A 23,896-nucleotide genomic window follows, 5' to 3' on the forward strand; every position below is an offset into this window, starting at 1 on the left:
AAGTGGAGGAAAGTCAAATTCACCTGTGCAGACTGAGGTAGATCCACTTTGCTTCTGATACTTTTGAGTATAAGTTGAACTCTGGAAAACTCAGGGTTAACAAACAGAGGCCAAGTGTATTTTGAAAAGGCATTTACCTTTAGGAAGAGATCTCACTGTTCATGGCTCTGGGAGAAATTCATTGAAACAGGCGGGTTTGTGGATCTTGGATATGAAGTAGAAATGTTGGTTATGGGGTTAGAGTTCTATTATGTTGGTGGCAGTCTAACATGTCTGGTGCTATGAAAATGCTTTGAAAACAATGCAGAGTACGGTTGGGGGAGACAGTCTATGGGGGAAGCAACTATGGTGGCACTTCTGACACAGAGTCTGCCCCTGTGACTCAGATGACAGGGACATCAAAGATGCAATAATAACAGGGTTGACTTAGTGGGCGATTTTAATTTCCCAAATATTAATTAGCATCTCCATCGAGCAAGGGGTTCAGATGGAGTGGCATTGTTAGGTGGGTTCAGGAAAGTTTCTTGCCAAAATATGATGATAAGCCTACATGAGGAGAGGCTGTACTTGATCGAGTATTGGGAAATGAACCTAGTCAGGTGTCAGGTCTCTCAGTGGTAGAGCATTTTGGAGATAGAAATCACATAACATTGGAGAGGGATAGGAACAGATAAGTTAGGAAAACGTTTAATAAGAGTAGGGGGAAATATCATGCTATCCGGTAGGAACGTGGAAGCTTGAATTGGGAGCAGATGTTATCAGGAAATGTATGGCAGAAATGTGGTAAATGTTCAGTGGATGTTTGTGTGGATTCCTGAAGAGATGTGTTCTAATGAGACAGGGAGAGGATGGTACGGGACAGGAACCATGGGGTACAAATGCTGTTGTAACTCTAATCAAGAGGAGAGCAAAAGCTCATGAAAGGTGCGAAAGACTAGATAATGATTGAGATCTAGAAGATTGAGGCCAGAAGCGGCCAGGTGAAGGATTGATGAGCAGGATAAAGGAGAACCCCAAGGCATTATACAATGACAGGAATAGCAAGGGGATAAGATGTGAGAGAATAGGACCAATAAAGAGTGCCGGGGGATACGTGTGAATGGAACACAGGCGACTGTGGAAGGCGAGGGGTGGAGCCCATGGCAATGATATTTGCTTCATGAATGGGGACAGAAGTAGTTCCGGAGGATTGGAGTGTTGCAGATCTTGTTCCATTATTCAACAAAGGAAGCAGAGTTAGCCCGGGAAATTGAAGACCAGTGAGTCTTACTTCAGTTGATGGTTAGTACTTTGGTGGAGAGATCCCATGAGGTCGAATTTATAAACATATGGAGAGGTATAATATGATTATAAATTAAAAGCATGGCTTTGTCAAAGAAGGTTGTGCCTTACGAGTCTGATTGAATTTTTTGAGGATGTAACTAAATATATTGATGAAGGTAGAGCGGAAAACGTAGTGTATATGGACTTTAGTAATGCAATTCATATGATATCCCATGGAAAGCTTATGGAGAAACTAAGCAGGCATGGGATCCAAGGGACATTGCTTTGAGCATCCAGAACTAGCTTGCCCACAGATGGAAAAGTGTGATTTTAAACGGGTCATATTCTGCATAGAGTTCGGCGACCAGTGGTGTGCCTCAGGGACCTGTTCTGGACGCCCTTCTCATTCTGATTTTTATAAATGGTCTACATGAGGAAGTGGAAGAGGATTTAGTAAATTTGCTGATGTCACAGAGGTTGGGCGTGTTGTGGATAGTGCGGAAAGCTGTCAGATTTCACAGCAGAACATTGATATGGTACAAAACTGGGCTGAGAGTTGGCAGATGGAGGTCAACAAAGATAATGTGAGGTGGTTCATTTTGGTAGGTGAATTATGATGTCAGAATATAGTATTAATAGTAAAATTCTTGGCAGTGTGGAGGAACAGAGGGATCTTGGGGTCCAAGTCCATAAGACACTCAAAGCTGCTCTTCAGGTTGACTGTGGTTGATGAGACATACGGTGCATTGGCCTTCACCAACTGTGGGATTGAGATCAAGAGCCGAGAGGTTAATATTGCAGCTATATAGTACCCCTGTCAGACCCCACTTGGAATACTGTGTCCAGTTCTGGTCGCTGCACAAAAGGAAGAATGTGGAGACTACAGAGAGGGTGCAGATGAGATTTACGAGGATGGTCCCGGTAGTGAGGAGCATGCCCATTGAGAATAGATTGAATGATCTTGTCCTTTTCTTCTCAGAGCAACGAAGGATGAGTGGTGACATAATAGAGGTGTATAAGATGATCAGGGGCTTTGTTTGTGCAGATAGTCAGAGGTCTTATCCCAGGGCTGAAAAGGCTAATGTGTGAGGGCACATTTTGAAGGTGTTTGGAAGTAGATACAGAGGAGATGTCAGGGGTAAGTATTTTAAGCAGTGAGTGATGAGTTTGTGGAATGGTGCAGGAGGATACAATAGGGTATTTGAAGAGACTCCTGGGATGGAACATGGAGTTTAGAAAAAATAGAGGGCTATGTGTAATCCGGGGTAAATTCGAAATTCAAAAAAATGTTCGGTAAACCATTGTGCAGGAAGTTTTCCATGTTCTATGTTCTAAATGCTCTTCATATTACAAGACATTCAATCCTCGGTTTTATATTCTGATTCTCTTGAAATAAAATTTTACACGGCGTTTACCTTCCTGACCACAGAATCAACCAACAAATTAAGTTTTCAAATGCTGCACAGGAATACCAAATGCTTTTGCACTTCAGATTTTTATGTTTTATTTCCATTTAGAAAGCAGTAAAACTTTTATTTCTTCTAACAAAGTTTACAACCATAAACCTCTCAACATTGGATTCATCTGCCACTTATTTGACCATTCCCTTAATGTGTCGAATTCTTCTGTATCTTCCCTATTCTTTCAAATCTACCTGCCGATTCACTTATCTTTGTATCGTCTGCAAACTTTGCAACAAGGCCATCAATTCCATCAGGTCCATCAATCCCATCATTCAAATCATTCTCATATAATAAAAAAAAATTGGTCACAACACAAAGCCATGAGGAACACCAATAGTCAGGGTAATGAATCAGAAAAGGATCCCATTCTCCCCGCTCTTTTCCTCCTGCTAAGCAGCACTTCTTGAATCCGTGCTGGTATCTTTTCAATAATACCATGGGTTTATAGTTTGTTAAACAGCCTTATGTGTGGCAGCTTGTGAAAAGCCTTCTGAAAATCTATGTCCACAACATCAACGTATCTACATCGACACAACATCAACATATTTGTCTATCTTATTTTTTTCTTTCTTCAAAGAATTCCAACAGATTAGTCAGGCATGGTTTTCTCAAGGAAACCCTGCCTCCGACAAGCTATTCGTACCTCCCAGAATCCCTAAACCACATCCTTTACAATCAACTCCAACATCGTCCCTACCACTAAAGTCTGATTATCTGGCCCCTTGTTTCCTATCTTCTGCCTTTCACATTTCTCAAAGAGTGGGGCGACTGGGACGTTCCGGAGTTTGGAGAACAATTCCAGTCCCATCATGCTCGGAGTCTCTTTACATCCACTGAGTGGAAAGCTTGGGATATTCCCGACTGATCGAGTTTCTTTTCACGGTTCAAAGACCGATAGGCTTGGGAATTGATCATTACAAATTGTCCTGTGATTACACAGCTTGTACCTTGGTTTACTAGGTGGCGCAGCTTGAGGGGATGGAAGTCCTTGTTCCATCTTGCATCTCAATAAATAAGTAAATAATAGATTTGGGGCATCACATCTGAACTGCGGAAGAATTTGGGGTGGGAGAAAAAAAATGATCAGTGGTCCTGGTCCAGGTGAGTCCAGCAAATAGGATAACCACTGAAAAGTGACTGCTAAGCAGCTAAGAAATAAATATAGGAATCAGAATCAAAAGGTTAATATACTCTGCATTGTTATGTAAAGTGTGTGCGCTTGTTACAGGATCAATTAGATTAGGGAGTTAAAAGTGTGCCTCAAAGACTGGAGGAAGATTGCTGATATTCATGATACTTTGGTCCCACTTTTGGGGAGGAATGGAGATGATTTGATTGGACAGGGTACAGCTGAATCATGCTCGGACTGAGGTCCTGACAAGTCACATAACTACAGCTATAGACAGTCTTTCACTAAATTGCAGGGAAATGGGTTCAACAGATTGGAAATGTTATGGATGATGTTTAAGTGTATCTTGTTTCTCACTTCTTCTGGCAGCAATAGTGTTAACTTTGATGTCTAAATATGTGGATTTGATCCCAGGGACAGTGAGGACATACGACCCCCAACTGACGACACTGAGTCAGGATCTGTTTGTTCATGGTCACCTTCAATTGATTATTCTTGGCAAACTTGTTTATCCAAATAGAAGCTATTTACATAGAGCTTGATAAGGGTAGGCAGTGCATGTATCTACATTGATTTTACTCAGGCGCTGGGCAAAGTCTTTTTGGATGGTAATCCGGAAAATTCAGATGCATGTGGTTGGCAGGGACAGGAGGAGTGGTTGAAGGAAAACATTGGAGCTGGAGGTCTTCGATTAGTGGAGTTTCACAGCGATCTATGATGGGACCTCTGCTGCTTGTAATGTCTCTACATGTCCTGGATGAAGATGTAGATGGATTCGTTAGTAAATTAGCAGATGATACCAGGATTGACGGAGCTGTGGATAGCACAAGGGAGTGGCAATAAATACAACAAAATATAGATCAGTTGCAGATATAGGCTGAGAAATGGCAGATGGAATTTGACCCAGAGAAATGTGAGGAACTGCAACTCTGCAGGGCAAATGCAAAGAGACAGAACACTGTTATGGACAAGGTCTTTTAGAGTGTTGCTGAGCAGAGATCATGGCATCCTCATTCATTGCTAGTTGAATGTAGCTACACAGGTTGATATGTTGCTTCAGAGAAGCTTACAGAATGCTTTCATTTACTTGTCGAGGTACTGAGTTCAAAATTCATGTTCCAACTTGGTAAAGCTCTCGTTGGGCCACGTCAGGATCACTGCATAAAGTTCTGGTGGCCCCACACTTGGAAGGATGTGGAGGCTCTGTAGAGGGTGCAGAGTATGTTTACCAGGATGCTGCCTCAGTTAAAGGGTGTGTACTATCACAAGAGGGGTAATAAAATAGTTGTTGTCACTGCAACTCCAGAGACTGAGAGGTGATCTGATGCAGGAAGATGGAGGGATTTGGACATGGTGTAGGTAGGAGGGATTAGTGGGTTTGGTTTACCAATGACGGACTGGGCCATATTTACTACTACTGACAGGCTTTTCCGTACAATGGCATTGATGCTTCCACATCAGGCCACGAGAAAACCAGTCAATATACTCTCTAACATACATCTGTGGAAATTTGTAAATGTTTCAGCTAACATGTCAAATTTTGTCAAGCTTCCAAGAAAGTATAGCGTTTTTGTTGACATTCAAAATCTACTCAAATTTCTATTGAAATATAGCCGCCGAAATACCTTCTTTACAACAGCATAAATATGTTGGGTCCAGGTTAGGTCCTCGGATATTTTCACACCCAGGAACTTAGCTCCCTCATTTAATTTCTGATCCCTCCATGAGGATTGGCGTGTGTTATTCTCTCAACTATTTTCTGTCACCTGTCCTCATACCTGAACCCTTTTCAGTGCAACAGCACTCCAGAAAGCATGCTGTGGAATTCTTTCATGGGCAACAAAGTCAATAGTCTAAGATAACGGAGTTGCAAGCTGAATTCACTGTTCTTTGTTTCTTGTCAATTCACAGGAAAATATGTGCGAAAGTCTGAGATGCATATTCCCACATAGCTGTCCAGAACACAGCAGGTAACCGTTTGGTAAGTAAAGATCTGTTAAGAGCTCGTAAGAACAATGCATTCCAGTCATCCACAACTCTCTGAGTCAAAAGCCTACCTCTCATGTGCCCCTTGAACCCATGCCTTCTCACTCTAGATGCCTGCCCTTTGGTATTTGACATTTCAACCACGGGAAACAGATACTCCCTGTCTAATCTATCTGTGCCTCTTTTAATCTTATAAACTTTTATCTGATCCCGCCTCAGTCTCTGGTGTTCCAGAGAAAACATTTCAGCTTCCTTTCCAATTGTATCCAGTCTCAATTGTAAGCCAAGCTGATGCTGAGGAAATACACCTCCAGAAATATGATTTTGATTTCTGCAATGAGTATGTGTGTGTATGGCAAATATCCATCAGCGTTTCCTGGTGAATGATTCAGAGCACACGACTAATGATAAGAGGATGTTCATCATGACATTGGAGTTGTTTCCTTCTGTGTAATAAAGTACTTCTATTTGCTGCATCCGACTACCACTTCTGAGCTGTTATAATTTGGGAATGAAAAATGCTAAAAGTCCAAGTGCAACTATTTTATTTATATTTTCTGCCAATTACACTACTGACAGTTAGGGCAGAAATAAATGTCTTCCTTCTCTGGCCGTGGTCAGGGCTTTCTTCACCATGTCAGTAGCTTCCTCTTGGGTTTCAGTGCAGTCCAGTACACATCCCACGTGGAGACTGAGGAGAAGCATTACACTCAGATCTAGAATAATTCTTCATTGCTGTTTCTGGAGCAGTTTGGTCTTACCAGTCAGAGTTGTTATTCCTTGGCTGAACGCCCAGACCCGTGGACCTCTCTTAGCCTGGCCTCTACTTATTGACCTATTTGGTACGGCTGATACTACCGAGAGCCAAAGCGGAAGCCCCTGACTCCAGACAACATAGAACTCAGGGTCATTGAGGCACAATGGCCTCCAAACCTAAAGCTTGTGGTCCTCTTTCAGGCCTTTATTTTTTGCTATCCCTTATTTTAAGCATTGGCACAATTTAACATTCATCATAAACCACTTCCTCCTGTATCCAAACCTTTATGAATCAGGTTTTCTATCCGATTCAATGTTAAATGTTTATTTTATAACATTTTTATGGCTCCAAGCTTTCAGTAACAAATGAATATTGCTGACCTTGTATTGTAGATTGGGAATTGCACAGAGGGTTAGGATCACCTAAAGTCTGGATAGTGACAATCTTCAATCTTCTACGACTCTTCAGTCAGTGATAAATGGATGCTTTAGTTGTGTCAAAATAATTCGTCATCGGCTAAGCACTATCTCTAAGCTTAGTCTATTTATTTACTCTTTGAATAATTCACGTCTTCCTGTTGGAATTCTTTGAGGAGAATACAAGTAGGATAGATAAATGGGATGCAGCGGATTTTGTTTATCTGGACGTTAGGAAGGCCTTCGTTAAGTTACCACACAGATGGCTGATTACCAAAGTAAGAGCCCACGTTATTACTAGAATGTTATTAACATTGCTAGGTCATTGGCTGATTGGTAAGAGGCAGCAATTGGGAATAAAATGCTCCTTTTCCGGTTACCTGCCAGTGGCCAGTGGTGTTCCGCAGTGGTCGGTGTTGGGATCACTTCTTTTTTTTGCTGTATATAATGACATATGATAGAATAGATGGCTGTGTTGCCAAGTTTCAGATGTTAGAAAGATTCGTGGAAGGGCATGTAGTGTTGAGGAAACAGGTAGAATAGGAACATACAGATCATAGAATTGCAACAGCACAATACAGGCTCCTTGGTCCACAAAGCTGTGTCAAATATGTCCTACTCTTTAGAACTTTTGCATTATGTCGATGACCTTTTGCTTTATATTTCTAATGTTAAGACTTCATTACCTTTCGTACTTCCTTCATTCTCCTGTTTTTGCCAGTTTTCAGGACATAAAATAAATTTTCATAAGAATTAACATTTTCCTTTGAATAATTTGGTATCAATTAATAGCAACCTTACTTTTAAAATTGTAAGAAATCAATGTAAACACAAGGAAATCTGCAGATGCTGCTAATTCGAGAAACACACACAAGATGAAGGTGGAACGCCGCAGGCCAGGCAGCATGTATAGAAAGAAGCATTGTCGATGTTTCGGGCCGAGTCCATTCGTCAGGACTAACTGAAAGAAAAGATAGAGATTTGAAAATAGGAGGTGGAGGGGGAAATGCAAAAATATAAGAAAAGACCTGAGCGGGTGGGTTGAAGCAAAAAGCTAGAGAGTTGATTGGCAAAAGGGATACAGGGCTGGAGAAGGGAAAGGAACATGGGACGGGAGACCTAGGGAGAAAGAAAGGTGGAGAGGAACACCAGAGTGAGATGGAGAACAGACAGCGTGATGGACAGAGAGAGAACAAAAAGTGGCGGGGGGGAATAACTAAATCAGGGCTAGGGTAAGAAGGCGAGGGGCATTAACGAAAGTTAGAGAAGTCAATGTTCATGCCATCAAGTTGGATGCTGCCCAGACGGTATATAGAAAAAGGAAGGCATCTCCTTCGTCCTGGAATGAAAAGCCTCATCCCAAGAGCAGATGCGGCGGAGACGCAGGAATTGCGAAGAGGGGATGACATTTTTGCAAGAGACATGGTGGGAATACAAATAGTCCAGGTAGTTGTGAGATTCAGTCGGCTTATAGAAGATATGTGTAGATAAGCCGTCTCCAGAGATGGAGACAGGAAGATCAAGAAAGGGGAGGGAGTTGTCGGAAATGGACCAGGTAAATTTGAGAACAGGATGGAAGTTGGAGGGAAAGTTAATGAAATCAACGTGTTCAGCATGCGTGCAGAAAACAGCACCAATGCAGTCGTCGATGTAGCGAAGGAAAAGAGGGGGGCAGATACTCGTATAGGCTTGGAACATGGACTGCTCCACAAAGCCAACAGAAAGGCTGACGTAGATGGGACCCATGCGGGTGCCCCTGGCTGCACCTTTGGCATGGAGGAAGTGGGAGGAGCCAAAGGACAAATTATTGAGAGTGAGAACGAATTCCTCTAGACGGAGTTGAGTGGTGATAGACGGGAATTGGTTTGGTCTGGAATCCAAAAATAATCGGAGAGATTTAAGACCTTCTGGGTGGGGGATGGAGGTATATAGGGACTGCACGTCTATGGCGAAAATAAAGCAGTGGGGGGAAATAGAACTAAAAATCACTGAAAAAAATCAGAACATGAGAAGTGACACGAACATAGGTGGGAAGGGGTTGAACAAGGTTGGATAAAACAGTGTCAGGATACGCAGAAATGAGTCCGGTGGGGCAGAAGCAAGCTGAGACAATAGGTCTACCTGGACAGGCAGGTTTGTGGATCTTGCGCAGGAGGCTGAGACGGGAAGTACGGGGTGTGGGAACTATGAGATTGGTGGCAGGGGATGGGAGCTCCCCTGAGCTGACAAGGTTGGTGATGGTGTGGGAGACAGTGGCCTGGTGCTCCTTAGTAGGGTCATGATCGAGGTGTAAGTAAGAGGAGGTATCAGTGAGATGTCGCTGTGCCTCGGCCATGTAGAGGTCAGTACACTAGGCCACAACAGAGCCCCCTTATCAGCGGGCTTGATACTGAGTTTGGGGTTGGAGCGGAGAGCAGAGTGTTCGGAAGAAGTGAGGTTGGAAGTGGAACAAGGTGCGGTGAAGTCCAGATGGTTGATGTTCCGTCAGCAGCTAGCAATAAAGAGATCCAGAGCAGGCAGAAGACCAGAGCGGGGTGTCCATGAAGAGGAGTTTGGTTGAAGACGGGTCATCGGTGGGGGTGGGAGTCCTTGCCGAAGAATTAGGCTCGTAGACGGAGCCGGCGGAAGAAAAGTTCAGCATCATGGCGTCGAACTCGCTGAGATGTGGGCGAAGGAGCACAAAGATGAGGTCTTTACTGAGGACAGAGCACTCTGCCTCAGAGAGTTGAATGTCGGAGGGGATGGTAAATACCCGGCACGGATGAGAGATGGGATCACGGGGAGAGGCTGGTGAAGTCGGTGGAGAGGGGAGGATTAGGGTGAGAGGAAGGTGGAGCCTCTGAGGGTCCAGGAGCTGACGATGGGAATGAGGGAGAGGAGAATGCAGAGTGGTGCTTGGGGAAGGTCAGACAGGAGTCACAACCGCTGCACGTGAAGACCCGGCCTGGTGTTCAAGGCTGGAGTCGCAGTTGGGGTCTGCGCAATCGCGTTGAAGGTGTCCATGGTCGTTGGATTTTGAATATGCCCTGGGTTGCTGTGGCAGCCGAGATCGACGGCGGGGCCATTCCATGGTCTTTGGAACCAGTATTGATAGTGCTGGAGTCCGGGTATGAGAGAGTGTGAGATGTTTGAGAGAGCCATGGTTTTCAAGGGACATTGGAAGATTATTTCGAAAAAGAGAAAGGTCTATAATAAATATAGGCAGCATGGTGTAAATGTCGTGTTTGAGGAATATAAAGAATATAAATAAATCTTAAGGAAGAAAATAGAAAAGCTAAAAGAAGATACGAGGTTGCTTTGGCAAGTATGGTGAAAATAAATCCTGAAGGTTTCTACAGTTATATCAATAGCAAAAGGATAGTAAGGGAGAAAATTGGTCCCTTAGAGAATCAGAGTGGACAGCTATATGTGGAGCCAAAAGAGATGGGGTCGATTTTGAACAATTTATTTTCTTCGGTATTCAATAAGGAGAAGGATATTGTATCGTGTAAGATAAGGGAAACAAGTATAGTAGTTGTGGAAACTATGATGACTAAAAAAGAGGAAGTACTGGCGCTTTTAACGAATATAAAATGGCAAAAGCCTTCGGGTCCTGACAGGATTTCCTCTAGGACCTTGAGGGAAGTTAGTGTAGATACAGCTAGGGCTGTGACAGAAATATTTCAAATGTCATTAGAGACGGTCATCCCTACTTCGAGGCACACCGCTAATTCTGCGACACCTCTGGTGCCTGACTGCATCGGTCTTGACCATTGCTCTGGATTCATCAGCTGCGTGGAGAGCATTCACCCCTGCATGGGCAACAGCTTGCTTTATGTATCGTACTACCCTGACTTGCATATTGACTTTCATCCGCGAAGGTACAATATCCATGGTCGAACCTGACCAGCGGAGGGCCATCAACAGCATGTCTGACTATGACCTCCTCTCCTGCTGCGATGAGGCCAAGTAAAGGTTGAATGAACAACACCTCATATTCCGATTGTGTAGCCTCCAATCTCGACGGCATGAACATTGATTTCTTCAAATTCAAGAAATGAATATCCTGTGCTTCTTCCCCCCACTCTACCTCAACGTTCCTTCGGATCCCCCCGCCCCATTCTGGTGGCTATTTACTCCTTCACTTCCCCTCACGCACCGCCATGACCTCCTCATCAATTCTGTCTGGCTCTCCATCTCTTTTGTGTAATCCCGTGGTCCTGCGTCTCTCCTGTTAGATTCCTTGCTCTTCATCTCTTTGCCTTTTCTGCCTGTCACTCAGCTCTTCACATAATCGTTCCTCCAGAAACCAGACCCCTCCCGCACTCACTTGTCCTTCTACTCCTCCCCCATCACCTAATTCTGGCTTTTGTCTCTTTCTCTTTAATCAGAATGAAGGTTCCCAGCCCGAGCTGTCGACTGGTTGCTGAGTTCCTCCAACATTCTCTGTGTGTTTGCTTCTGTTTGTTTATTGATTAAAATAATCAAACTGGTACAGTGGAAGAGGAATTTGTGGAATGGTCAGAGACAGTTTCATACAGTAGCTTATTTGCCCAGGAACATGCCATTTCAGTTGTAATCTGTGTAATGAGGTGGTATTACAGAGAGTTCTTGCGGTGAAGGATCCTGAATATGAGCAGTGGCAGATGTTTAAGGAGAAGGTTCGTTAGAGCCGACATTTATCCCGATCAGACAGAGGAATCACAGAGAGCAAACAACAGTCTGTGGTTAAAAGAGTTCAAGGTAAATATTAAATCAGAGAACAAACAAAGAGGCAATGACAGGGTGGACAAAACAGTCGGGATTTTTCCTGTAACTCATGATGCGTCAAAAGATAAAAATATCAAGGAAAAAAACAGATTAGTTAACTCAATAATTTCCATTAGTGTTTTCAGTGGGGACACAGCAAACATCCTACAGATATCTAACGGTGACATTTCAATGCTGTGCCATAATGTGTAGCAATCACCATCAGGGGTGATAAACTAATGGGACTAAAAGCAAAAATATCCAGTTCCCAACGACCTGCACCAGACGGTTTCACAGGAAGGCTGGAGAGAAAGTAGAGACATTGGAATCTGTCAAAAATCACTGTTACAGAAAGGTCCCAGTGGAGCTGAAAACCATTGCTGAAGGGTGGAAGAGAAAGGAAAACAAAGTAGGTAACTGTACTGGAGTCTATAATCTGTGAAGAAATGAGAAGTCATTTAGAAAAGTTTAATGTCATTGAACTAAACCAAGAGGGTTTACAGCCAGATTCACACAGCACAGAAACAAGTCTTCAGCTCAAATGGTCCACACTGACCAAAATTCCCATCTGAGCTTCTGGTCTGTAACCGCCTCACCACGATATTATGAACAATGTTATCCTCCGTCCTTTTCCCATTTCCCACCTTTTGACCCATATCCTTCAAAACCTTTCCTTCCCATTAGCCTGTCCGAGTACTGCTTCAATGTACCTGATTCAACCACTCCCCCAGTAGCTCATTCCATTTGCTGACCAGCCTGTGCTTGGAAATGTTGTCCTTCAGGTTCCTATTAGATCTCCTCTTAAACCAATGCCTTCCGGTTCCTGATTCCCCAACACTGGCAGAAAGACTGTTTTATTCGACCCACACTGCAATACACCTCTGCAATACCAGCACTCATTCTCTGACATTCCAGGGAAAATTGTCCAAAACACCTTTCACAATTCAGTCCTTTGAGATCCAGTCACATCCCAGTAAATCTCCTCTGCACTTTTTCCAGCGGAATGGTGTCTGTCATACAGCAGGGCGACCTGAACTAAACACTATTTGCAAAATGCGGCGAAACCAACGTGGTGTACATCTGCACCATTTCTTCCCAGCTTCTATATTCGGTGCCCTGACTGAAGGATAGTGTTCCAAACCCCTCTTCACCACCCTGTCCATCTGGAACCTGGTCTTGGACCCTGTAACCTGGGTTACTGAATATTAAAACAACACACAGAAAATGCTGGTGGAACACAGCAGGCCAGGCAGCATCTATTAGGAGAAGCACTGTCGACGTTTCGGGCCGAGACCCTTCACCCCACACTCAGGTTGGAGGAATAACACCTTCTATACCAGCTGGTTAGCCTCCAACCTGATGGCATTAACATTGACTTCTCTAACTTCCGTTAATGCACCTTCTTACCCCATCCCTGACATATTTAGTTTTTTTCCCCTTTCTCCCTTTATTTTTTCTTTCTCTCTCTGCGCATCACTCTGCCTGTTCTCCATCTCCCTCTGGTGCTCCCCTCACCTTTTCTTTCTCACTCGGCATCCCGTCCCATGATCCTTTCCCTTCTCGAGCTCTGTAACCCTTTTACCAATCACCTCTCTGGCTCTCAGCTTCACCCCACCCCCTCCGGTCTTCTCCTGACATTTTGCATTCCCCCCCCCCAGTTTCAAATCTCTTACTATCTTTCCGTTCAGTTAGTCCTGACGAAGGGTCTCGGCCCGAAACTTCGACAGCCCTTCTCCCGATAGATGCTGCCTCGCCTGTTGCGTTCCACCAGCATTCTGTGTGATACCAGAGTTTTGAGACTTTATAGGGGAATTTGGAGAAGTGTGTCTTTGTACTTTCAGGGGCATTTACCACATGTAAGGCAAGTGCACAAGACAAGAGCTCTGTGCTGGGATGGAAGTGTGTTAATATTGATTGAAGTCTGGTTACCTTACTGAGACAGAATAACGTGTAAGGAGGATATAATTGGTGGAGTTTTCCAGGGATCATCAATGACTTATTGATATTAATGACCCGATGGAAGGGCAGAATGTGCGGAATCCACGGTGTCAATGATGGGGAACGTGATGAGGGGACGTGTTGTGATTGAACATTTGGTCTCTCCAACAAGACATGGGGAAGCTGGTGAGAAGAATACTTGGTAAATGAAGCTTAATGTGGTAAAGTGTGATGGCATGCAGAGAAGCAGGAGGAAACAAAAGTCAGACAATTATTTATGTTGAGATAAATTGTTAATGAGAGAAATAGAGAGGCGTCAATGTGTTCTCCTGCACAACAAAGTAGAGATGGGTGTAGTGAGTGGTTCATAAAAACATATATGACCAAGGTTCAGAGGTGAATGGTTCATTGATATTTATTGCTGTAGAGAAATAGAGAGGTTTTGTTACAGTGTCAGACAAATGCACAATGATGGATTTTGGAAAGTTAAAGCAGGTTATGACACAGACAGAGAAAAATAGGTTCCTGAGGATTGTTGACGAAAAGAAAGACTTGGGGTACAGGTACATAATTTCATGAAGGTGCCAACACAGGTAGACAAGGTTGTGAAGAAGGTGCACGTCATGCTTGCCTTCATCGGCAAAAGGCTTTGGGAGGAGCTGGGACATAATATTACAGTTGTACAAATCAATAATGAAACCACACCGGGAGTTCCCTGTGCAGTTCTGGTCACCACGAGAGGAAGGATGTGGTTAAGCTGAAACGATGCAAAAACCATTCACAGGAATGTTACCTGGACTGCGGGATTCAGTTACAAGGAAAGATCATACTGACTTGGACTGTTTTCCACGAAGTGAAGGAGGCTGACAGGTGAAATGGTAGAAGTTTATAAAACTAAGAGAGGAGTAGACAAGCAGAATCACTTACCCAGGGTGCAAGTATCAAATATGACAAGGTGCAGCTTTAAAATGCCAGGGTGAGTACTTAAAAGTGGGCATTAGTGGAGGTAAGATTAGTGTCTCCGTAAAAAGGGAGGGTGGGGAATAAATCAATCAGGGATGGGCTAAGAAAGGGAGGAAGGTTATTAACGGGTTAGAAAAATCAATGTTCATTCCATCAGGTTGGAGGCTACCCAGACGGAATATGCGGTGTTGTTCCTCTAAACTGAGTGTGGCTTCATCGTGATAGTAGAGGAGTCGTGGATCGACATATCAGAATTTGAATGGGACGTGGAATTAAAATATGTGGCCACTAGGAGGTGCTGCTTTCTCTGGCTTTTTCTGTCTATCCACGGTCCCAGAACAGGAACACTGCAATCCAGTGACGTTGCTCAGTCTCCTTCATCCTTCAACGCTGGCAGATGGTATCTATTTGGTACTACATATGCCGAATTGTAATAACCCCTTGACAGCGTTTGTTCAGCCTGCCAGCCGAATCTGTAACTGCCATCAGCAGAAGTTGTGATATTACTGGTGACATAGGTATTGTCCGTACAGTTAGCTAAATATGATCCCATTACCCCGTAGTTGCAATAACAGACTTCACGCTCATTCTCGTGAAGTTGTTTCAGAGATTAGGATTCGTGCAGTCCATTATAAGAAATTTAATGTCAGCGTTCAAAACAGTTCCATTGGCAAGAGTAATTTCTCTGGGCAGTTCAGACCAGTGCTCCCTTCACAGATCTAACATTGCTACTACAGTAAAACACAGACTCAATCTTGCCCAAACCTCAGCACCTGCAACTGGCTTTCGCATGGCGCTGACATCAATCAAAGCTTGTGTCTTCCTTGCTCTCAGCAAAGGATCGGCTATCTCGCCTCGGTTCAGCCACATCGAATTGTCTTCAATTCCAAAAGGAAGTTACAGACTATAACGTACGATGGTCTACACACACAAATTTCTTGAAGAACTCAGCAGGCCAGTCAGCATTTACAGAAGAAGTACTTTTTTTCCGAAGATGCGGCCTGACCTGCGAAGCTCCTCCAGCATTTTGAGATTGTTGCTCGAATTTCCAGCAGCTGTAGATTTCCTCTTGTTTGCCAATTGCGATGATCGTTTGTCAGAAAACGTGTGATGAAAAAACAGCGCAGAACCTCAGGATACTGACCACCACCCCCTTCCAGTGAAGATGGAAACCATCCCTTTGGTATCGATCACCCCTGCACAGATGAAGTCCCAGTGATTGGGTGAATGCAAGTCGGCTTTTTCCACGGGGGTTGGGAGGTACTACAACCAGAGGGCATGAGTTAAGGATGATGGGTGAAAGTTTAAGGAGAACAGGAAAGGAAAATTCTTCACTCAGATGGTTGTGAGAGTGTTGGAACGAGCTGCCAGAATGAGTGTTGCATGCAAGTTTGATTTCAATATTTAAGAGAAGTTCGGATAGATGCGTGCGAACGATCCCTGCGAAAAGCAGAGAGGGGTAGAGAGGGAACGATGTCCTTAGTGGTGGGTTCCTGTTGAAGGTGGCGGAAGTTGCGTAGGATAATATGCTGGTTCCGGAGGCTGGTGTGTGGTCTGGTGGGGTCAGCAACCCATTGTGCTTTCCCCTTAGATTCCTTCTTCTCCTCTCCTGCCTAACCCCGCCCTGCTTCCCCTCCCCACCCTTGATCTTTCCTCTGATTCGTTTTCCACCATCTTCTTCGTAGGGCCCCTGCCCCCTGCTTCTTTAATCCTGACGAAGGTTCTCGACCAGAAACATTGACTGCTTTTTTCAACTGATGCTGCCGGCCCTGCTGAGCTTATCCAGCCTTTTTGTACGTCCGGTAAATGGTTGACTCGTGCATCAGTCTTTACATTAATTCTTACTCATAGACTCAACTCACATCGGTAAAGGCATATTTTTTTGAGGTTTGCAAAATGGCTTTGTGTGGGTGAGATAATAGTTTACAAACCTGATCACATTGTTTATGAAAAATGGTTGATTGATGAAGCCCGGGGTGGATATTATATTAGTCGAATTTGAAAAGCTTTCAACAAGGCCTATCATGGTGGTCTCATCCAGAGCATTTATGCTCGGTGGAGATTGCAAACAGAAAGCAATGGTTGAAGGGTGTTACTCGAACTGGAGATCTGTGGACAGAGGCGTTCCAGGAGGATCAGTGCTGGGAACTGAATTTGAATTGAACTGAACTGAATTGTTTTTATTTATTGTATCCTTTACATACATGAGGCGTAAAAATCTTGACGTTACGTCTCCATCCCAATGCGCAAAGTGCAATCATGTTCATTTATAATAAATAGAACAGTCAATGTATTATCGTGTGCACTCAAATCAGCGTGAGCTTATTAGTCTAATGCCCTGGTGAAGAAGTTATCCCGGAGATTTTGGACGAAACAATTATGCTGCGGTATCGCTTCCCGGATGGTAGCCGCAGGGATAGATTGTGGTTGGAAAGGCTTGGATCCCATTGATACTTCGGGCCCTTGACATACACCGGTCCTTCAAAATGTCCATTTTCATCGGGGGTTGACAATTACAGATGCGCTGGACTGTCTTCACCACTCGCGGCAGAGTCCTGCGATTAAGGGGGGTATAGTTTCCACATCAGGGAGTCATGCAGCCAGTCAGGATGCTCCCAACTGTGCCACTCTAGAAAGTTAATAGTATTTGGGGGCCCATACCAAACTTCCCAAACCGTCTGAGTTGAAAGTGGTGCTGTTGTACCTGCACAGCGCAGAGCTGGTGTGCACAGTCCATGTGAGGTCCTCAGGGATGTGGATGTCGAGGAATTGGTAGCTGGTTACCCTCTCAAATCCAGACACACTGATGTCAACAGGTTTGAACCCGTCTCCATTCCGCCTGTAACCCGCCAGTAGCTGCTTAGTTTTTGCGACATTGAGGGAAAGGTTCTTTTCATGACACCCCTGTGTAGGATACATGACTTTTTCCTGATAGGCCATCTTGTTACTGTTTGAAATTAGGCCAATGAATGTAGTGTCGCCGGCAGAGTTCAATAGCATAATGCAACTGTGGTTGGCGATATAGTCATTGGTGTACAGGGAGTAGAGGAGGTGAATCAGTAAGCAGCCCTGTGGGTCTCCAGTATTGAGACTTGAATTCTCACAATACCTTACAAACTTTAAGTACTCACAACATCTCTTCGGATCCTCTGTTACCGCGATACCTCATAAACTTTTAAACCCACAATACCTCGTTACCCCGAATCTACTGACCTGTGGTACTCGGGCGACCCTCGGGTTTCGGTAGGAATCCGGCAGAGGATACCTGTCAGGTAGGGGGCAGGATTGGACCCAAATGCAGGACGCAGACACTGAAGTACTAGAGATAGGACAGGATGGGGATGCCATGGCATGCAAGGGGTAAGGCAGGTGGGGCTGGATCCCGGAGGTCAGGCGAGGCGGGAGGATCTCAGAGTTCAGATGAGGCGGGATAATTCCAGTGTTCAGACGAGGCAGGCCAGGAGGATCCCAGTGTTCAGACGAGGCAGGCAGGAGGTTCCCAGAGTTCAGACGAGGCAGACAGGAGGATCCCAGAGTTCAGACGAGGCAGGCAGGAGGATCCCAGTGTTCAGACGAGGCAGACAGGAGGATCCCAGTGTTCAGACGAGGCAGACATGAGGATCCCAGTCTTCAGACGAGGCAAACCGGAGGATCCCAGTGTTCAGAGGAGGCAGACCGGAGGATCCCAGAGTTCAGACGAGGCAGACAGGAGGATCCCAGTGTTCGGACGAGGCAGACAGGAGGATCCCAGTGTTCAGACGAGGCAGACTGGAGGATCCCAGTGTTCGGACGAGGCAGACTGGAGGATCCCAGTGTTCGGACGAGGCAGACAGGAGGATCCCAGTGTTCAGACGAGGCAGACAGGAGGATCCCAGTGTTCAGACGAGGCAGACCGGAGGATAACAGTGTTCAGGCGTGGGAGACAAGAGAATCCCAGTGTTCAGACGAGGCAGACAGGAGGATCCCAGTGTTCAGACGAGGCAGACAGGAGGATCCCAGAGTTCAGACGAGGCAGACAGGAGGATCCCAGTGTTCAGACGAGGCAGACAGGAGGATCCCAGTGTTCAGACGAGGCAGACAGGAGGATCCCAGAGTTCCGACGTGGATGACAGGAGGATCCCAGAGTTCAGACGAGGCGGACAGGAGGATCCCAGTGTTCAGACGAGGCAGACAGGAGGATCCCAGAGATCAGACGAGGCAGACAGGAGGATCCCAGTGTTCAGACGAGGCAGACTGGAGGATCCCAGTGTTCAGACGAGGCAGACAAGAGGATCCCAGTGTTTAGACGTGGGAGACAGGAGGATCCCAGTGTTCAGACGTGGGGGACAGGAGGATCCCAGAGTTCGTGGGAGACAGGATCCCAGTGTTCAGACGTGCGTGACAGGAGGATCCCAGAGTTCGTGGGAGACAGGAGGATCCCAGAGTTCGTGGGAGACAGGAGGATCCCAGAGTTCGTGGGAGACAGGAGGATCCCAGTGTTCAGATGAGGCAGACAGGAGGATCCCAGTGTTCAGACAGAGTTCGTGGGAGACAGGAGGATCCCAGATATCGTGGGAGACAGGAGGATCCCAGAGTTCGTGTGAGACAGGAGGATCCCCGAGTTCGTGTGAGACAGGAGGATCCCCGAGTTCGTGGGAGTCAGGAGGATCCCCGAGTTCGTGGGAGTCAGGAGGATCCCCGAGTTCGTGGGAGTCAGGAGGATCCCCGAGTTCGTGGGAGACAGGAGTATCGCAGAGTTCGTGGGAGACAGGAGTATCGAGAGTTCGTGGGAGACAGGAGGATCCCAGAGTTCAGGCTAGACAGGAGGATCAAAGAGTTCAGGCTAGACAGGAGGATCACAGAGTTCAGGCTAGACAGGAGGATCCCAGTGTTCAGACGAGGCAGACCGGAGGATCCCAGTGTTCAAACGAGGCAGACAGGAGGATCCCAGTGTTCAGACGTGGGAGACAGGAGGATCCCAGTGTTCAGACGTGGGAGACAGGAGGATCTCAGTGTTCAGACGAGGCAGACAGGAGGATCTCAGTGTTCAGACGAGGCAGATAGGAGGATCCCAGTGTTAAGACGAGGCAGACAGGAGGATCCCAGTGTTCAGACGAGGCAGACAGGAGGATCTCAGTGTTCAGACGAGGCAGATGGGAGGATCCCAGTGTTCAGACGAGGCAGACGGGAGGATCCCAGTGTTCAGACGAGGCAGACAGGAGGATCCCAGAGTTCGTGGGAGACAGGAGGATCCCAGAGTTCGTGGGAGACAGGAGGATCCCAGAGTTCGGAATTGGCAGACAGGAGGATCCCAGAGTTCAGACGAGGCAGCCAGGAGGATCCCAGTGTTCAGACGAGGCAGACAGGTGGATCCCAGAGTTCGTGGGAGACAGGAGGATCCCAGTTCGTGGGAGACAGGAGGATCCCAGAGTTCGTGGGAGACAGGAGGATCCCAGAGTTCGTGGGAGACAGGAGGATCCCAGAGTTCGAGGGAGACAGGAGGATCCCAGAGTTCGTGGGAGACAGGAGGATCCCAGAGATCGTGGGAGACAGGAGGACCCCAGAGTTCGTGGGAGACAGGAGGACCCCAGAGTTCGTGGGAGACAGGAGGACCCCAGAGTTCGTGGGAGACAGGAGGACCCCAGAGTTCGTGGGAGACAGGAGGACCCCAGAGTTCGTGGGAGACAGGAGGACCCCAGAGTTCGTGGGAGACAGTAGGATCCCAGAGTTCGTGGGAGACAGGATCCCAGTGTTCAGACAGAGTTCGTGGGAGACAGGAAGATCCAAGAGTTCGTGGGAGACAGGAGGATCCCAGAGTTCGTGGGAGACAGGAGGATCCCAGTGTTCGTGGGAGACAGGAGGATCCCAGTGTTCGTGGGAGACAGGAGGATCCCCGAGTTTTTGGGAGACAGGAGGATCCCAGAGTTCAGACGTGGGAGACAGGAGGATCCCAGAGTTCGTGGGAGACAGGAGGATCCCAGAGTTCGAGGGAGACAGGAGGATCCCAGTGTTGAGACGTGGGAGACAGGAGGATCCCAGAGTCCGTGGGAGACAGGAGAATCCCAGAGTCCGTGGGAGACAGGAGGATCCCAGAGTCCGTGGGAGACAGGAGGATCCCAGAGATCGTGGGAGACAGGAGGATCCCAGAGTTCGTGGGAGACAGGAGGATCCCAGTGTTCAGACGAGGCAGGCAGGAGGATCCCAATGTTCAGACGAGGCAGACCGGAGGATCCCAGTGTTCAGACGAGGCAGACAGGAGGATCCCAGAGTTCAGACGAGGCAGACAGGAGGATCCAAGTGTTCATACGTGGCAGACAGGTGGATCCCAGAGTTCGTGGGAGACAGGAGGATCCCAGAGTTCGTGGGAGACAGGAGGATCCCAGAGTTCGTGGGAGACAGGAGGATCCCAGAGTTCGTGGGAGACAGGAGGATCCCAGAGTTCGTGGGAGACAGGAGGATCACAGTGTTCGTGGGAGACAGGAGGATCCCAGTGTTCAGACGAGGCAGACAGGAGGATCCCAGCGTTCAGACGAGGCAGACAGGAGGATCCCAGTGTTCAGACGAGGCAGACAGGAGGATCCCAGTGTTCAGATGTGGCAGACAGGAGGATCCCAGAGTTCGTGGGAGACAGGAGGATCCCAGAGATCGTGGGAGACAAGAGGATCCCAGAGATCGTGGGAGACAGGAGGACCCCAGAGTTCGTGGGAGACAGTAGGATCCCAGAGTTCGTGGGAGACAGGATCCCAGTGTTCAGACGTGCGTGACAGTAGGATCCCAGAGTTCGTGGGAGACCGGAGGATCCCAGAGTTCAGACAGAGTTCGTCGGAGACAGGAAGATCCAAGAGATCGTGGGAGACAGGAGGAACCCAGAGTTCGTGGGAGACAGGAGGATCCCAGAGTTCGTGGGAGACAGGAGGATCCCAGAGTTCGTGGGAGAAAGGAGGATCCCAGAGTTCTGACGTGGGTGACAGGAGGATCCCAGATTTCAGACGAGGCAGACAGGAGGATCCCAGTGTTCAGACGTGGGAGACAGGAGGATCCCAGAGTTCGAGGGAGACAGGAGGATCCCAGAGTTCGTGGGAGACAGGAGGATCCCAGAGTTCGTGGGAGACAGGAGGATCCCAGAGTTCGTGGGAGACAGGAGGAAACCAGAGTTCGTGGGATTAGGAGGATCCCAGAGTTCGTGGGATTAGGAGGATCCCAGAGTTCGTGGGAGACAGGAGGATCCCAGTGTTCGTGGGAGACAGGAGTATCCCCGAGTTTGTGGGAGACAGGAGGATCCCAGAGGTCGTGGAAGACAGGAGTATCCCCGAGTTTGTGGGAGACAGGAGGATCCCAGAGGTCGTGGGAGACAGGAGGATCCCAGAGTTCAGACGTGGCAGACAGGAGGATCCCAGAGTCCGTGGGAGACAGGAGGATCCCAGTGTTCGTGGGAGACAGGAGGATCCCCGAGTTTGTGGGAGACAGGAGGATCCCCGAGTTCATGGGAGAGAGGAGGATCCCCGAGTTCGTGTGAGTCAGGCGGATCCCCGAGTTCGTGGGAGACAGGAGGACCCCAGAGTTCGTGGGAGACAGGAGGACCCCAGAGTTCGTGGGAGACAGTAGGATCCCAGAGTTCGTGGGAGACAGGATCCCAGTGTTCAGACGTGCGTGACAGGAGGATCCCAGAGTTCGTAGGAGACCGGAGGATCCCAGAGATCGTGGGAGACAGGAGGATCACAGTGTTCAGACGAGGCAGACAGGAGGATCCCAGAGTTCGTGGGAGACATGATCCCAGTGTTGAGACGTGGGAGACAGGAGGATCCCAGAGTTCAGACGAGGCAGACAGGAGGATCCCATTGTTCAGACGTGGGAGACAGGAGGATCCCAGAGTTCGTGGGAGACAGGAGGATCCCAGAGATCGTGGGAGACAGGAGGATCCCAGAGATCGTGGGAGACAGGAGGATCCCAGAGATCGTGGGAGACAGGAGGATCCCAGAGATCGTGGGAGACAGGAGGATCCCAGAGATCGTGGGAGACAGGAGGATCCCAGAGATCGTGGGAGACAGGAGGATCCCAGAGATCGTGGGAGACAGGAGGATCCCAGTGTTCGTGGGAGACAGGAGGATCCCCGAGTTTGTGGGAGACAGGAGGATCCCAGAGTTCGTGGGAGACAGGAGGATCCCAGAGTTTGTGGGAGACAGGAGGATCCCAGAGTTCGTGGGAGACAGGAGGATCCCAGAGTTCAGGCCAGACAGGAGGATCCCAGAGTTCGTGGGAGACAGGAGGATCCCAGAGTTCAAGCCAGACTGGAGGAACCCAGTGTTCAGACGAGGCAGACAGGAGGATCCCAGTGTTCAGACGAGGCAGAAAGGTGGATCCCAGTGTTCAGACGAGGCAGTCAGGAGGATCACAGTGTTCAGACGTGGCAGACAGGAGGATCCCAGAGTTCGTGGGAGACAGGAGAATCCCAGAGTTCGTGGGAGACAGGTGGATCCCGGAGTTTGTTGGAGACAGGTGGATCCCAGAGTTCGTTGGAGACAGGAGGATCCCAGAGTTCGTGGGAGACAGGAATATCCCAGAGTTCGTGGGAGACAGGAGTATCCCAGAGTTCGTGGGAGACAGGAGTATCCCAGAGTTCGTGGGAGACAGGAGGATCCCCGAGTTTGTGGGAGACAGGAGGATCCCCGAGTTTGTGGGAGACAGGAGGATCCCAGAGTTCGTGGGAGACAGGAGTATCCCAGAGTTCGTGGGATACAGGAGGATCCCAGAGTTCGTGGGAGACAGGAGGATCCCAGTGTTCAGACGAGGCAGACAGTAGGATCCCAGTGTTCAGACGTGGCAGACAGGAGGATCCCAGAGATCGTGGGAGACAGGCGGATCCCAAGTTCGTGGGAGACAGGAGGATCCCCGTGTTCGTGGGAGACAGGAGGATCCCCGTGTTCGTGGGAGACAGGAGGATCCCAGAGTTCGTGGGAGACAGGAGGATCCCAGAGTTCGTGGGAGACAGGAGGATCCCAGAGTTCAGGCCAGACTGGAGGATCCCAGTGTTCAGACGAGGCAGACAGGAGTATCCCAGTGTTCAGACGAGGCAGACAGGAGGATCCCAATGTTCAGATGTGGCAGACAGGAGGATCCCAGAGTTCGTGGGAGACAGGAGGATCCCAGAGTTCGTGGGAGACAGGAGGATCCCAGAGTTCAGGCCAGACAGGAGGATCCCAGAGTTCGTGGGAGACAGGAGGATCCCAGAGTTCAGGCCAGACAGGAGGATCCCAGTGTTCAGACGAGGCAGACA

At 47.6% G+C, this 23,896-nt stretch overlaps 1 long non-coding RNA gene across 1 annotated transcript in view; it reads left to right on the top strand.

Annotated features, from left to right (window-relative positions):
* LOC132388221 (uncharacterized) overlaps positions 1-23,896 on the top strand; it is a 270,004-nt gene that overhangs the window by 19,474 nt on the left and 226,634 nt on the right. Inside the window, exon 3 of the long non-coding RNA XR_009510184.1 lies at positions 5,767-5,836. This is a non-coding gene — a long non-coding RNA (uncharacterized LOC132388221). The remainder of the gene's footprint in view (positions 1-5,766; positions 5,837-23,896) is intronic.

Source organism: Hypanus sabinus, unplaced genomic scaffold (genome assembly GCF_030144855.1).
Source record: "Hypanus sabinus isolate sHypSab1 unplaced genomic scaffold, sHypSab1.hap1 scaffold_279, whole genome shotgun sequence".
In the NCBI taxonomy this organism is placed as follows: Eukaryota; Metazoa; Chordata; class Chondrichthyes; order Myliobatiformes; family Dasyatidae; genus Hypanus; species Hypanus sabinus.